At 39.5% G+C, this 15,062-nt stretch overlaps 1 protein-coding gene across 4 annotated transcripts in view; it reads left to right on the top strand.

The window, feature by feature from the left end:
- Positions 1-294: 294 nt before the first annotated feature.
- ATG10 (autophagy related 10) overlaps positions 295-15,062 on the top strand; it is a 229,622-nt gene continuing 214,854 nt past the window's right edge. For 3 of the 4 annotated variants that reach the window (XR_009700818.1, XM_061189411.1, XM_061189413.1), the window contains exon 1: positions 337-566. The gene's annotated coding sequence lies outside the window, so the exon portion shown is untranslated. Of the gene's footprint in view, positions 307-336; positions 567-15,062 lie in introns of those variants that run through there. The other variant, XM_061189412.1, reaches the window with a different exon arrangement.

Raw genomic sequence — 15,062 nt, forward strand, 5'->3', positions numbered from 1 at the left:
CCGCGCGAGCCTAGTCCTAGGGTGTGCGGGAGGTCCAGTGCGCATGCTCCGACTGGGTCGCCTCTGGCGACGAAGGCTGAGGGATGGGTAGAGAGCGGTGTTACTAGTGGGCGTCCCTGCTGGCTGGCTCTGCTCCTCTGCCACCGCTCTCTTGGCCCTTGGGGGCCCGTTGCTCCCCTCCCCGCGACCGCTGGCTTGGCGGTAGCTCGCAGGGTGAAGGGTCCGTCTCCCCGGCTCCCCTCCTCCCACCCCGTCGCCCCGCCCACTCTGGGCTGGGCGGCAGGGTCAGGGGCCGAGCGGAGCGGGGTGAGTATTCCCACAACCTTTGCTGGCCGCCTCTTTCCGGCTCTGTTTCCCGCACGGTCCGCACCCCACTGCCGGGATAGAGAGGAAGGGCGGGCGCGGGTGGGCGGGAAACAGCCCAGCCCCGAACAAAAGGCCGGGGAAGCGGGGCTCCCGCCCGTGAAATGCAGGCCGGGTCGCGCTGGAGCCGCTGCGCGGGGCGAGCCGCTGGCGGGTGTGGATCGCACTCCTGGGCCACCATGGAGACCTCACCCTCGATTTAGGTAGTTACAGACCTGTGTTTAAAGCCTGTACCGAGACAGAAATTCTTTGCCTCGTAACATTGAAACAGAGAATATGAAGTTACTGGTGATTCCAGTGGTTAAGTGCCACTTAACTTGAAGGAGTTTCTAATCATTAAGAATTAGGAGTTTTTCTTCCAAATAACGTATCTACTCAGCATTTGAAATCACGAATGGGGGGTGGGTGGGATAAAGGAATAGTTAACTGATTTGTAGAAACAAACTTTTATGATGGTAGAAATTATAAACATCTCTGACAAGGCGAAAGGATAGCTACATGTCTTTTCGAAGTCAAAATAGAGCCTTGTCTAATAGGCCCACCTGAGAATCAATTAATTATCTAGGGGACTATACTTTTGCTTGACATAGTATCGATTAGGGCCCAGGCTTTGCAGTTACTTTTTTTTTCTTTTTGTCTAATGGAGCAAATTATTTCTGACTGGGAGAAAAAAATACTGCTGATGATTATTGTTTTATTGGCCTATTTCCAAGATTTTTATAATTTTTACCATTGAGCTTGCTCCTTCATTATGAGTTCAGTAAATCTTTGCCACAGGCTCACTTTGTATGAATCATGTTTATAACGTTTCAAAAATTACACTTCGACAATGGCCTCACTCTTAAGTGGCAAAAGCTTAGTTTATACTTTTTAGAAGTGGAAGGCATAGGCCCTATGTAATGTTCAATTACATTATTAGAATCCCGCGTAGAATCCTCCTTGCTTCTGAAGGGTCAAATATGGACAAGAGGAGACATTTACAAAATGAAAACTTGGCCAAAAAAAAAAAGTTGAGTATTGAGAAAGTCAAATTAAAGTCTTGCAATTACAAGGTTTAAAAATTGATATTTTAATTGAAACTAGTGGAAACAGTCTTTTCACTGGTTCTAAACTGGATTCATTGGATATACAATAGAATGTTACAAGATTATGCTTTTAAGTTTCTGAGAATGATAAGCAACCCCTTAGGAAAAACAAGTAGGGTAAAGTTTATATAAGTAGTTTCCTTAAGACTGGGCTTGATTTGGTTATTAATATCATTGAAGCCTAGAGACGTGTTTGGGACCCTAGAGGCAGTGTTTGAAACTGTTTTAAACATGCTCAGGGAACCATAACAACAACAAAATGGCCTCGAGATTATTTGGTGATTAACAAATGTCTTCAGGGGCCAAGTGCAGCTGGGTATAAAACAACTGGAAAGTAGGGAAACAGAGAAGAAACCCTACGTAAAAGCATCCAGGTTAGGGAGAGGCAGCTGAAAACGATGCAGAGCCAGAGGCTCCTCTAATGTACCTGGCACCCCAGGCCTTAAAGTGCTTGATCTTGTAGGTTTATAGGACTCAGAAAGAGTATTTACTAATATGAATTTAGCTTTGAAGTTAGGGTTATTTCATATCACTGTCATGTAATAGCTTTTCGAGAAAAACTTTTTAATCATCTCTTCTGAGTTCAAGAACTTACAATAGTTTCCTGTTGTCCACTGTTTTAAATAGAATCTCTTTAGAGTTTTAAGGTGATTTAGAAACTGCTCCACGCCCCCCCTTCCCACCCCCAGTATTCCTATATTCCTTAATATTCCTAACACTCTCTAGTTAGGCTCTTTACCTGTTTACTCTGCCTCATTTCAACCTGTTCCTAGATTCACTGACTGCCCCCACTCCTCATCATTTTTTTGTAGCATCTCTGCCTTTCAGTATCCTTTTATACTTCTAGGATTATCTGAAATGTAACTCTTCTAGAGCAGAGGCTCTGGTTCCAGACTGACTGCCTTAGGTCAAACTGCCACATTTAACAGCTGTTACCTTGGACAAATTGCTTAACCTCTCTGTCCCAATTTCCTCATCTGTAAAATGGAGAAAATCACAGTGACTACCTCATAGGGTTGTTGTGAGGATTTAACAAGTTACTATAGTTTTGGTACATAGTAAGAGCTGAATACATGCTATTATAATGATTATTTAATCCGTAGTAATTCTTTAGACAGTGGTTGTACAATTTATCACTAATTTTTACTGTCTTTTATTCTCTAATGTCCTTTTCAGTTTGAATCTTTTCTTATAAATTTGATTGCAAACTGTTGAGGGCAAAGATCATGTATTATAATCTTTAAAAAAAGTCTCTTAAAGTGCTCCCAGGATGATTCTGGGGGCTGGATATATTTTTTTCCCTATATTACTATCTAGTTTTCTATTTTCTGTTTTCCATTTTACTTCTGTTGCTTATATTTTATAATTTATACCGTATTTTGTTCTAAAAGTATTTACAGTAGATTATAAACTATATATAATATAAAAACATACAAAATAAAGGTAAATCAGTCATGAAAATATGAAGCTTGAATAGAAAGGTGAGGTTGGGGTGCATTATACTCAAATATATACTGTGACCAGTTGTATAATTGTTAGTGGTGGGATACAGACTGAGTTCTGAGCTTCATGATGGTCAGAGGAAAGAAGGAAACATATCACTTGCTGAGGAAAAACAGCTTCCTTGGAAGTGTTTAGTGAGTGAAATGCACCTTGTGATCACAGATTTCAAAGATATGCATGCAAAGTCATACTAAGAAACCCTAGGGTTAAGTTCTCCAACCTTGTTAAGCCTACTTCTCATTTTTTCTCAAAGGGGGCTCAACTGCCATTTTTATGGAACTGTTCCATACATTGCAGGATGCTTATCATACTTGGTCCCTGAGCACTAAATGGCAATAGCAAACTACAACCTCCATCCCCCATTTGTGACAACCCAGTTTAATCCTACTCATTTCCAAACAACCCCTTCAAGAGTGCTTCCTCCTGATGTTGGGAACCATTGGACCTTATCTGCCCATACTTTATACAACCTATGCTTCAACTACTGCCTTTTTTTTTCTTTTTTTTCCTTTTAACCTAGCATATTCTTTTCAGGCCCTGTCTTGCTGGAGCTCTTCCATCTTTTTGACATGCTTTTGTCTCCACTTGGTAAACCCTTGTTCAAATTTCAAAATTCAGTTCTGCGTTTTCCAGACTCCCTGTTTTTTTGGAGTCTTCTCTGATTTTCCCAGAAAAAGTTTGACACTTCTTCCTCTGAGGACACACACATAGCAAGTGCTAGGATATTGTAGGTGCTGAGTGAATGAATGAAAAGCTTGTGGAAATAAGAAGGCACATTAATCTAGCCTTTAATGAAGACTTTGCAAGAAGAAAAATTTAAAGGGACTGTCTCTTCCATTACAAAAAAGTCCAACAGCTTTTTTTTTCCAAAAAATAATGACACTTGGTAATATATTTTAAAAACACATTGCTCTATCATATATTCAGACTATTTAGACCAGCACTGAGTCCATAACCTCTGATACAGTGTTGATCTTTTTGTACCTTCTTATTTGTTGAATATCTTTGGCCAAGGTCATAAGCCTTTAGTTCCTGGTTCTGGTCTAATTAGTATATGTGCTGACTAGAGTTAGTTCTACAAGTCCCACTGTTCAAAGGCAGCAGAAGAGTTTGAGCTGGTGGATCAGTTCAAATCATCACTGTCAGAGGAACAATTTCTCTCATGTGCATGCAGAGAAGTCTTGGTTTATGTAAAAAAAATGATAATCTTCTTATAAAAGTAATGACACCGGTATCAGAAAGGTTAGATGTCATATAAATCTGTTGTTTGAATGGGAAAAGATCCAACTGATGAATAGGCTTAGAAGTTTAGTTGAAGAAAGGTGCTATAAAGAGGTAGAGATATGTAAAATAAATTCATTTAAAATTTTGAATTTTTCTTTTGTTCCTTACAATTTTTACTTAATATTTGCTGTGTGCTTAACTCTGTTATAGGTGGTAAGACATAAAATTATAAGTCACAGGTCCTCAGCTGTTTAGACATTGCTCTATCATCTTCCGGTTTTCCTTGCTGTGGAAGAGATGGCTGAGGCTACACTGATTTTTGTTCCTTTGTAGGTAAACTGTTTTTTTCTGCCTGCATTTTTGTTTTCCTTTTTGTTCTTTAAATAAAGATGTTCCATAGACTACCTGTAGGCATAGGTTTCCTTCTAGCAGTTTTCTAAAACATAGTGAGTCCACTCAATTTATAGAAGTAAATCTCTTTAATCTTTCTTTTACCCAGATCAGGAAAAATTTTTCAATGATATGTTTGCTTATGATTTCAATTCAGAAATGCCAGTTATTTGTAGGTTGGATCTGTGTTCTTTGTCCTTTCTATCAATCAGTATGCATTGTTTTCATCTTGGTTCTTTTTCTTCCGTGTTTGGAGATCACCTCATGTGTATATGCTAAAATGTTAATGAGATTCTTTTCCAGCTTCTGTACTTCTCTCTTTTGCCTCTTTTATAGAGTTTGTCTAATATAGGGTTGGCCCAAGTTCGTTCCAGTTTTTGCATAACATCTTATGGAAAAACCCAAACGAACCTTTTGGCCAACCCAATATTATATGTTTGAATTCCCTTCCAGTTTTTTCTTCTTCAGTTTCCTTTTTAATCTTAGCTGGTTTTTTCCTTCTCATCTCTTGCTTTCAGAGGCTGCGATTTTATTTTTCCTTTTTCTTTTTCAATTGGTAAATTAGATAATTTCTAAGTTTTTCTCCTGATTCCCAGTATAAGCCCATTATAGGAGCAAGCTTTCTCTCTTCCTCTTTATGGCAGTGCTCCTCTTTCTTATGATGCACAAGCTTCATCTTGGCCCTGTGCTATGATTGAGGTTTTTGGTTTTCTTACCTTGACAGAAGAGGGACTTGTGTAGGGATGGTGTTGCTCATTCTTGTCAGAGTGAGTAAGCTACCTTCATCCTCCTCACTACACTTAGATGCTGGAGGACTCTTCTCAGTGTTAGGTTGGAGAGCATGTTGATAGATATAACCCAATTGATGAAGGATAGATCTTTCTGTACTCAGGAGAGTCTTCTTTTCCTATTGTCTAATCTTTCAGTCCTATGTCTCTAATGAGGGGAGTATTTTTCTGTAATTTGAAGTGGTTTATAGTTTTTTTTTTAATAAATTTATTTTATTTATTTATTTTTTTGGCTGTTTTGGGTCTTTGTTGCTGCACGTGGGCTTTCTCTAGTTGCAGCGAGCGGGGGCTACTCTTCGTTGCAGTGTGTGGGCTTCTCATTGCGGTGGCTTCTCTTGTTGCAGAGCATGGGCTCTAGGCGCGCAGGCTTCAGTAGTTGTGGCACGTGGGCTTCAGTAGTTGTGGCTCGTGGGCTGTAGAGCGCAGGCTCAGTAGTTGTGGTGCACAGGTAGTTGCTCCACGGCATGTAGGATATTCCCGGACCAGGGCTCGAACCTGTGTCCCCTGCGTTGGCAGGCGGATTCTTAACCACTGCACCACCAGGGAAGCCTGGTTTATAGTTTTTTGAGTGTAGTGGTGAGACCGTATTTTTCTGAGGGCTCATACTGCTCCCACAGCTACCTATTGCTGACACCTTCCACTTCTGGCCATGAACATTATATCATTGGTAAAGAATGTTCTTGAAAGAGAATTACTAATGGGTATTAGAAGCCAGTTGTGGCATTTGCCAATTTCTGTGGTGTAAATATTCCCACTGTGGTCAATTTCAGGCTGTCAACATGATGTCAACTGGCTCCCCAAATTCCTGAAAACTTAACTATTGACTCTTTGATACAATCCAGCTCCAGCATGCCACTGCATAAAGTCCCACTGAAGGAGATGTTCCCTAAACTCTTGGAAGATGGTGGGGGTTGAGGAAAGGAAGCGGTCTCATGAACTCTGTCCTCAGCCCCAAGCTGCGGGGCCACTGCAGGCTCTTTTTTCTGAAGGAAATATAGAATTGAGAGTGAGATGCCTTCTTACCCTCTTCCTAACTGGACCTTTTGCCGCAGAGGCCATAGCAAGCATCAGCTACCAATAGAGCATCAGCTACCTCAAATCCCTCAATTCCAGTTTAGGTACAATGTTGTATCCCGTTTAAAGTTTGATTTCAGATGTGTGTTTCAGTGGGAAGGCAAGGAGGGAGTGCTGAGCCTGCTGGCCAACTGCTGCCAAGCCTGAATCAGCTTCCTTTCTTTTGCTGCTTCCTGTGCTATTTATTGGATTACTGGGGTCACACCTGCTGTGCCCTGCCCAGGCTGCCAAATGCCTTGAAATCCAGGCCCATTAATACCCCTATTAAAATGATCTATCTTTTGTCTCAGTGTTCTAGCATGAATCCTCCTCAAAAGTATCTCTGGTGCTAATTACAAATGCTTATTTTGGGGCCTTCAGAATCAGGTAATGTTTCTGGTCTGAGCCTAGGATTCCACATTTAAATTTGTACCCTGGGTGCTTCTTTACTCTCTAAAATTTGAGGACCACTGCCCGAGGATCCTGCTAGGTAAGTGATTAACTAATCTAAATTAATTCAACCCAAATTCTCATAAAGATAATAGGTTGAATTCACTTCCCTAGCTAGTAATTGCATGTTTTTTTAGGAAAAAGTCTAAATCTACAGTTAAAATGCAGAATTGCTGCAAGGAGGGACAAGTGCAGAGGAAGTTGCCTACTTCTATTAGTTAAAAATGATCTTTAATGTTTAAAGGGGTGCATAGTACAATATGTTCTGTGATAATCACATTTTTGTAAATGATCTTAAGTTCTGGAGAAATTTAGTTATATGTCTTAAAGTGTTTTAGTCTTGTTATGACTCTGATATATATTGATTTATAGATTCATCAAAAGAAATGTCTCTGACCAAAAACACAAAACAAAAACAAAGAATCAGTTCCCCACACATTAGATTAAAAATCCTATAAAAAAATGTGGAGAGTTGTAGTGAAAAAAAATTGTTTTTAAAATTAAGAAGGATCATTTGAACAATGATTATATACACAGTGTTAGAATTCATTGGGGCCGCTTTTCTGAAAAGATATATTTAATAGCAGCAGAATAAGCTTCTTCACACTGTCTACTTTAGGGCTAACCTATAGTTTAGAAAGACTTCTTTCACTTGGTGAGGAAAAAAAATTATTCTACCTTTCCAATCTTTAGCCTCTGTTGGAGCACTTAAAGTTTTGATTGTTTGAGCTTAAAAAAAACAAACAAACAGCTGTTCAGCAAGCGTGAAACTCAAGCAAAATAGATGTATTAACAACTTACACTTTATGACACGAAAGAGCTCTGACTCATTTCTGACTTTTCCTTATAATAAGAGATGAGAGGTTCATTGTTTAGGATAAGATGAGAATTGGAAGTAGACTTTTACTGTGACTTCATCTGTGTTCTGTTGTCACCTCTGGTCTGAAGATAGCTTAAGTCTGGAAACAGGCAGTTCACATGTCTCAGGTTTTCCATGTGCAAAATAAGGATTATTCTTGCCATTATTGCTTAATAAGCTGCAGTTGTGGTTATTTCCATTTTTGACCATAATTTCAGCCATCTCATGATAGAAAGTTCTTAAGATTCTAATTTCTGTCTCTACTAGTCTAGGAACTTGGTAAAGGACCAGAGTATTACAACTTGAAAAGTACCTATAAAAATGTTAATTGAATTATATTTTCATTTTTAATGAGTTGAAATATTCTAACTTGAGCAAAGAAGCAATAATTACTCAGTGATATTTCATTATACCATATTATGATGATTTGAATTGAGATGGATATCATTTTAATATAATTCCTAATTTTGTAATCAAGCCATAAGTGTTTTTATTATTGTATGTAACATCCTTCAGCAAAGCCCGGTCCTTAGATAATTTTAAAAGTATTCAACCAAATATTAATTAGTGCTTTGATGTTCAGTCATCTTGCTAGTGGCACAGTGCTGTTAATTAGATAAACTATGGCTATTGAGTGAAATTTTATGTTTCGACTAACATTTTGAAGAGTTCAGTAAACCTCAAGTAACTGGAGGGCTTAGGGAATGGAGTGTTTTCACTTAGTTCAATTTTGTTATTAAGTTAGGGTTTGTTTGGAATTTATAGAATGTTCCAAAATGTATTAGTATTCTTTATGAATTAAATTCAATTTTTCTTTGATTTAGTATCTCTCAGTATATGTCACGGTCATCATATAGTTGGAAAAATTATTTCTCTAACCACTTTGTTTTGGTCTTTCTATTCTTATTCTGTATCCTCTCCCTAAGTGATCAAATGTGTTCTGTTATCTATGAAATGCTGATTTAGAATCAATATTTCTAGCTCAGATTTCTCTTTCCTCTTGAGTTCCAGATCCATCTAAAAATTCCTGCTAGATCTCTTTGCTGGGTATTCCATAGGCATTTCAAACTCAAACTCCGTAGTGCTACATTAAACCCATCTCACTCCCCAGACCTGCTTTTCCTAGAGGGATCTGTTTCAGTTAGTAGACTACCACTTAAGGCAAAGAGCTAGGACTCTTTCTTGAACCTTTTCTCCCATCAATCCCTTACATACCAAGGTCAGCCAGTTGTTGTAATGAGTATACTACACTATCAAAATATCTTTTGAATCCGTCTCTCTTCTACCCTACTGCCAATCTTTGGCTCTGTTTAGCATTATTTTGTCTCTCCTAAATGATTGTAAGGACCTTTTAACTGGTCTTCAGTCTGGTTAGATCTGTAGTCCCCTTTGGAAACCAGAATGCAAATCTGATCAGTTTACTCCCGTTTCAAAACCCTTTTGAGCCCTCAGGCTACAAGGCTCTCTTGTCTTCATCAACTGTGGTTTTCTCAGTACCCTTCCTCTACCTCTGTATTTCAGTCAAACAAGAGTTCTTCAATTACCAGACCTCCTCTTACATTCTTAGGCTTTTGCACAGTCTGTTCCCTTTACCTCCTCCTTTTGCTAAGATAGCTTCTGTTCTTCCTTTTACAGACTTCTTAGATGTCACTTTCTCAACTTTTATCTGCACTGAAGCACCTTGTTAACGTGAATTCTTTGTGTAAACTGGAGATCTCACTTACACCCTTGAAACATTTGACTGCCTTTGTAGAAGCCCCTGGAGTTTATCGACTCTTCTGTACTTGGTTCCTGTACTTGGTGCTTTCTCTTCCCAAACTTGTTCTCCCACTGTTCCCCTATTCCTCTCCATTGTGATCTCAGGAGCACACATCCACAGTAAAAAAAAAACTTGTCTAAACCCTTAATTCATTATTTCCTTTACTACATTCTGTGGAGTAAGATGTTAAAAAGTGTTCCCAGGAAAAAGAATTTTGTGGTCAAAAGAGTTGGGAAACCCTGAGTTAATAGTTTCCCCATATAAATGTGCATTGTGAATCTCCAGGGTGGGAGTGGTGAGTGGATGTAGTGTGGATGTTTCCACACGTATCTTACATGATGTTAACATCTGCACAGGTTAGTGCTTCCACTAACTCATTTTAAAGGAAACTTGACTTAAAAAACAAACAAACAAACCCAAAAACTCTTTGAATGGAGGCTTTTTCCACCACTCTACAAAGCTCAGGGTGCTGAGATTGCTGGTAACCCCCACTTCTGAAGAGCCAACTTTAGGTTACTGCTTCTCCAGCCTCATGTAAATATTCCTGCTCCTTTGAGGCTCATGAAATTCAGCTCTACCAGGTATGGCAAGGTACACTTTTTTCTCACATGCTGTCCCTAATCACTGGTAGTTGCTGCCTTGAGCGCCATCTTGAGAAGGAATCCAAGGCTGTGTTTGGCTATCATGAACACAGGTATTGGTTTATTAGTGATTATTCTTGATGGACTTGGCATTATATACCACATATTACTTACCACCTCTGTGCTCTGTTGTCTTCTACCGTTTGCCCCTTGTCATTTCTAAATCTCCTAGTTTAACTTACATATTTTTTAAAGAGCTCTGCATTCCCAGTAGCTCTCAGAATAATCCTAAATGACTTCAGTGTCCATGTGGAAGACAGCAAACATTACACGTCTTATAGTTTTTTAAACTTTGTGAGCTCCAGCGACCTTCATCTCCAAGCTACCTTATACACTTATTTCCATGGCCACAGCTGAGACCTTTTCAATTTCTAAATCTCATAGTCTTCCCATCTTCCATTTCCCTCCTTTCACTGCAGTTGTCCTTTCCCCTCTTTCATATGCAGTATTTCTTGATACTGCCATATTTTCCCAGCCCCTTTAACCTTCTCTTGACATCTTTTCTTTTTCTACATAATCTGGACCTCTGAGCTGTTCTCACTAGCATATTCTGTTTCCTCTTTCACCCTTATCCTTACACTGACTCAACCCAGCAAAACCTCAACTTGCATGCATAGTCAATGCAGCCCTCTCTGCTTGTTCTGACACTTGGGGAGCTGAGCACTGCTGAAGGCAACCACAATACCTCACAGAGTGTTGCACTGCAAATTCAGGCTCCCAACCTGTGCTGGGCCTTCACTTGTATCTGCTCATCTTAAAATGCTGTCCTCTCTTCTTCTTCACCATCAATTCCTAATTTATACTCGCTTTCTCAAACACTCTCCTTTTATCATTATCCTCTACCCCTGCATCTGAAAATCTTGTGATCATCAGACTTTGTCTTCCTTAATTTGGGGTGCCATTTGAAAAACTTCTCTAATTTTTATGTTCATCCTCAAATGCCTTTCCTCTGCAAGGGACAAGGTGTTAATTGTGTTGTTCAAATCCATCCTCCTGTGCTGATGACCACATCTCCTCCCAGCCCCTTTAGGATATTGCTTCATCAGTCACTTTCTCTCTTTGGTATTTTCAACTTTTCCCTCTCTCCAACCCTCTTTGCTCAGCTTAAACATATATTCATATCTCCCTTTCTTAGGAAAAACAGTATCCTCCCTTAAGCCTGTGTGCTGCTTCTGTTACCAATTTGTATCTACTTTTCAATCAAATTTTTTGAAAAGTAGTCTACAAAGTTTTTACTTATTTCCTCACTTGTAGTTTTCTTCTCAGCCCACCACAACCTGGCTTCTCTCTCCAACATTGCTGAAACTGCTCACTAAGGCCTCAATGACTGCTTCATTTTCAAGCTCCATGGATGTTTTCAGTCCTTTTCTTAACGGACCTCTCTTTTCTTTTGACATTGTTGGTTCTTTGTTAGTTATTCTCTACTCCCTGGGCTCTGTGGCACTGCTCTTGCTAGGATCTCCTAATGCCTGACTCATTCTCTAGCTCTTTTGTTCGTTCCTCTTCCTCAATAGGTCCCTTAAATGCTGCTGCTCTGAAGGTTTCTTTCTCAACCCACTGCTTTTCTCACTATGCATAGAGGTTCCTAACTTTCTGGTTAAGACCCCTCAAACAGTCTGTTGAAAATTATAGAATCTTTCCTTTCCAAAATATAGATAGGCATATACATACGAAATTTAGTGTAAAATTTCATGACCCACCAGAAGGCTTATTAAGAATTTGCTATTGCATTCCAGCTGGGCAGTATTCACCCTCATGGTTTCATTTGTCTCTTTTAAACAGATGACTTCCAAATCTCTTAAGTTCATTTTAGCTTGTCTCCATAACTTAAGATACGTATTCTTTCTGCTGCATATCATTGCCTGGCTTCAGAGCCTCATGACCTCTCATCCAGCAACAGCTTCTAACTCTCCTCCCTGCCCTCAGGCTGTACCCTTCAGATCCATCCTCCACAGAACCACCAATGACTTACTATTCTGACCTTTTCAGCTCCAATGTCTGATTCTCTGTTTCCTGTGGAGACAGTCCAAACTCTGGCATGGCACACAAGTGACCTTTCAGGAAGTTCATCACTATTCTATCTGGTATCTTGGAGGCCCTTCCCATCCATTTCTCCTCCACTAGTGAGGGCAGACAGATTTAACTTGCATGGGATTTGACTATCTCTATCTTACTATAGTCTCTTTATCATGTTGGTGACATCAAACTTGCGGTTCTCTACACCCTTACTTACCTTAGTTCACACTGTCCTCCCCGCTTGGACCACTGTTCTAACCCCTGTGCTTCACTCACTGACAATTTGCCCTGCAAAAACTCCTACTTAACCTTAAAGATTCATCTCCACCCCCACCCCACACACTTTCCCACACCATCCCCTCTTTGTAAGGAACTCTTCTTGTGCCTACCATAATCTGTGCATCACTCCGTTTATATACTTTAACTCGAAGTCCTCTTTTCCATTGCTATCAGAATTAAGAGTTGAGCTGTTAATTGAGAAATTTGATTAAAGCTAGAGTTTAAAAGATACATATGTACTTAAAACATTTTATTTCAACTTAAAACATATAAACATTCATTTGCGAGTTTTCTCGTGTATGACCAAGGCATTTTCTTTGAGTATGGGTACCTGATTGGAATTCATTGTTCATTCTTAATTATACCGAACCTGGAATGCATCCTGTAAATTTCTAGTTTTGGTTTAAATGAAAGAACTCAAGCCACTTGTGCCACAATCTGAGTGCATAATCCTTGATTTGTATGATTTTTTTCCCCTCAGCCAATCTTTTCAATTGTATTGTCTATAACTAGTTCAATAGTAGTTTGTTTTTTCTTATGAAGACTTACCTTTATACTCTTTCCAAGTCTTTATGAAGTCTACATCATAGAAATAACAGTTGTGTTTCTTTTTTACTTACATTTTATTGGTTTGGTTTGTGTTGCATTTAATTAAAGTATGTATTTATGATACATGAATATGGTTTGTGAAAGTACACTCAACTGATAGGAGTAGAGATGCTTCATAAAAAGCATGCTGTAGACATTAGTCATTGTTTTACAGAGGGAATAGATGCTGTGTCAATTAATCTGGCAAGTTGAATGGAGGTTGGTCTTATAAGAGAGTTTCTGCTGTAATTATTGTTACTGGTTATCTCCCTTCATTGCAAGATAAGTTTTGTTTTTTTTTTTTTTTTACAGTTCATACTTCATTTACTTATTCATTCATCCAACAAATGCTTATCAGGTTCAGTCTAGAGCCAGGCACTAAGCTGGGTGCTGGGGGTACCAAGATGAATTAGACTCGGATCTTGTCCTCGAGATGTTCATGGTCTAGTGGGGGAAACACAAGGTACATCTTGATAGAAGCATCCTGGAGGGACACCTGTAGAATGTGTATGAGTTTGCCAGGTGGGTAAACACTTCTGCAACCACGAAAGACAGAGAAGTAAGCAGCTATAGAGTGACTGTCCCCCAGGGAACCTTTGGCAATGTCTGGTGACATCTTTGGTTGTCACAACTGGGGAAAAGGATGCTACTGGCATCCCAGTGCATAGAGACCAGGAATGCTGCTCAACATCCTACAATGCTTCATTCAAGATAAGTTCTTACAAGGCAAGGACTATACATTTTTTCATTTTTGTGTATCTAACCTTTACCTATGCACAGTGCCTACTACTTACAGACAATATGTATTTGTTGGATGAGTGAACAAATTCTTATGTAGGTCATACTAAATTTGAATAATCAGAAAGAACACTGGACTGGGAATCAGCTAGTATAGACAGATCATTGGCCCTGGAGCCAAACTGGGGTTTGAACTTTTCCTCATTTGTATTCTTGAGCAGATTACTTACTCTTTTTCATTTGAGGAATGAGGGTAACAGCAGCCTTTGGGTTGTGCGAGGATTAAATGGAACTGTGAAGTGTCTAGCATAAGTACCTGGCATAGTAAGCAGTTAACAAGTGCTCGTTGTCCTGATGATGCTTATCACTAATGAGGAGAATGTGGGAATTAACTTGGTCCAACTTTTCTCATCAAGAGACTTGAACTATATAATCTGTGAGTTTCCTTCCAGCTGCTCTAAAAGTTTCTTTCTATAAACAATGTTTCATGTTTTGGATAGATTTATATAACAAATATATGGGTAATCCTTGATTTTGGCACATTTGTAGACTCAGTAAAGTAGGTAATTAATTAGGTGATCATCACCTTACACCTTGCAAAACAAATACTTTCAGGCTTTAGAACATCTTTTGTTAGTGAGTTGAACTCTAATATAAGGTGTGAGGAACAGCCCAGCTCCACTAATCACTGTGATGCTGTCTATATAAGAGCTAAGGTAGGAGATAGAGAAGGAAGTGTGAGGAGGTTGTTTGGAAGCATTAGCTTAGAAGAAGTGAGATAATAAACACTTGAAAGTAAATTTATGGACAAACTAAACTTTTTGAACCATAGATACGTATTTGTTATCAATACAAAGCTAGGTTTTGGGTTTTCATTTTTTAAAAAAATAAATTTATTTATTTATTTTTGGATGCATTGGGTCTTCATTGCTGCGCACGGGCTTTCTCTAGTTGCGCGAGCAGGGGCTACTCTTCATTGCGGTGCGTGGGCTTCTCATTGCGGTAGCTTCTCTTGTTGCGGAGCACAGGCTCTAGGTGCGTGGGCTTCAGTAGTTGTGGCTTGCGGGCTCTAGATCGCAGGCTCAGTAGTTGTGGTCCACGGGCTTAGTTGGTCTGCAGCATGTGGGATCCTCCCGGACCAGGGCTTGAACCCGTGTCCCCTGCATTGGCAGGCGGATTCCCAACCCCTGCGCCACCAGGGAAGTCCCTGGGTTTTCATGTTGATCACATTTTCTTCCTGATTAGAAAAGGGGGATAGGGTGAGAAAGATGGAAACAAAACACTTTTTTTTTTGGAGTGGCTCTGAGGTTATTTTCCAATGTACAT

This window comes from Eubalaena glacialis, chromosome 4 (genome assembly GCF_028564815.1).
Source record: "Eubalaena glacialis isolate mEubGla1 chromosome 4, mEubGla1.1.hap2.+ XY, whole genome shotgun sequence".
Taxonomy (NCBI): Eukaryota; Metazoa; Chordata; class Mammalia; order Artiodactyla; family Balaenidae; genus Eubalaena; species Eubalaena glacialis.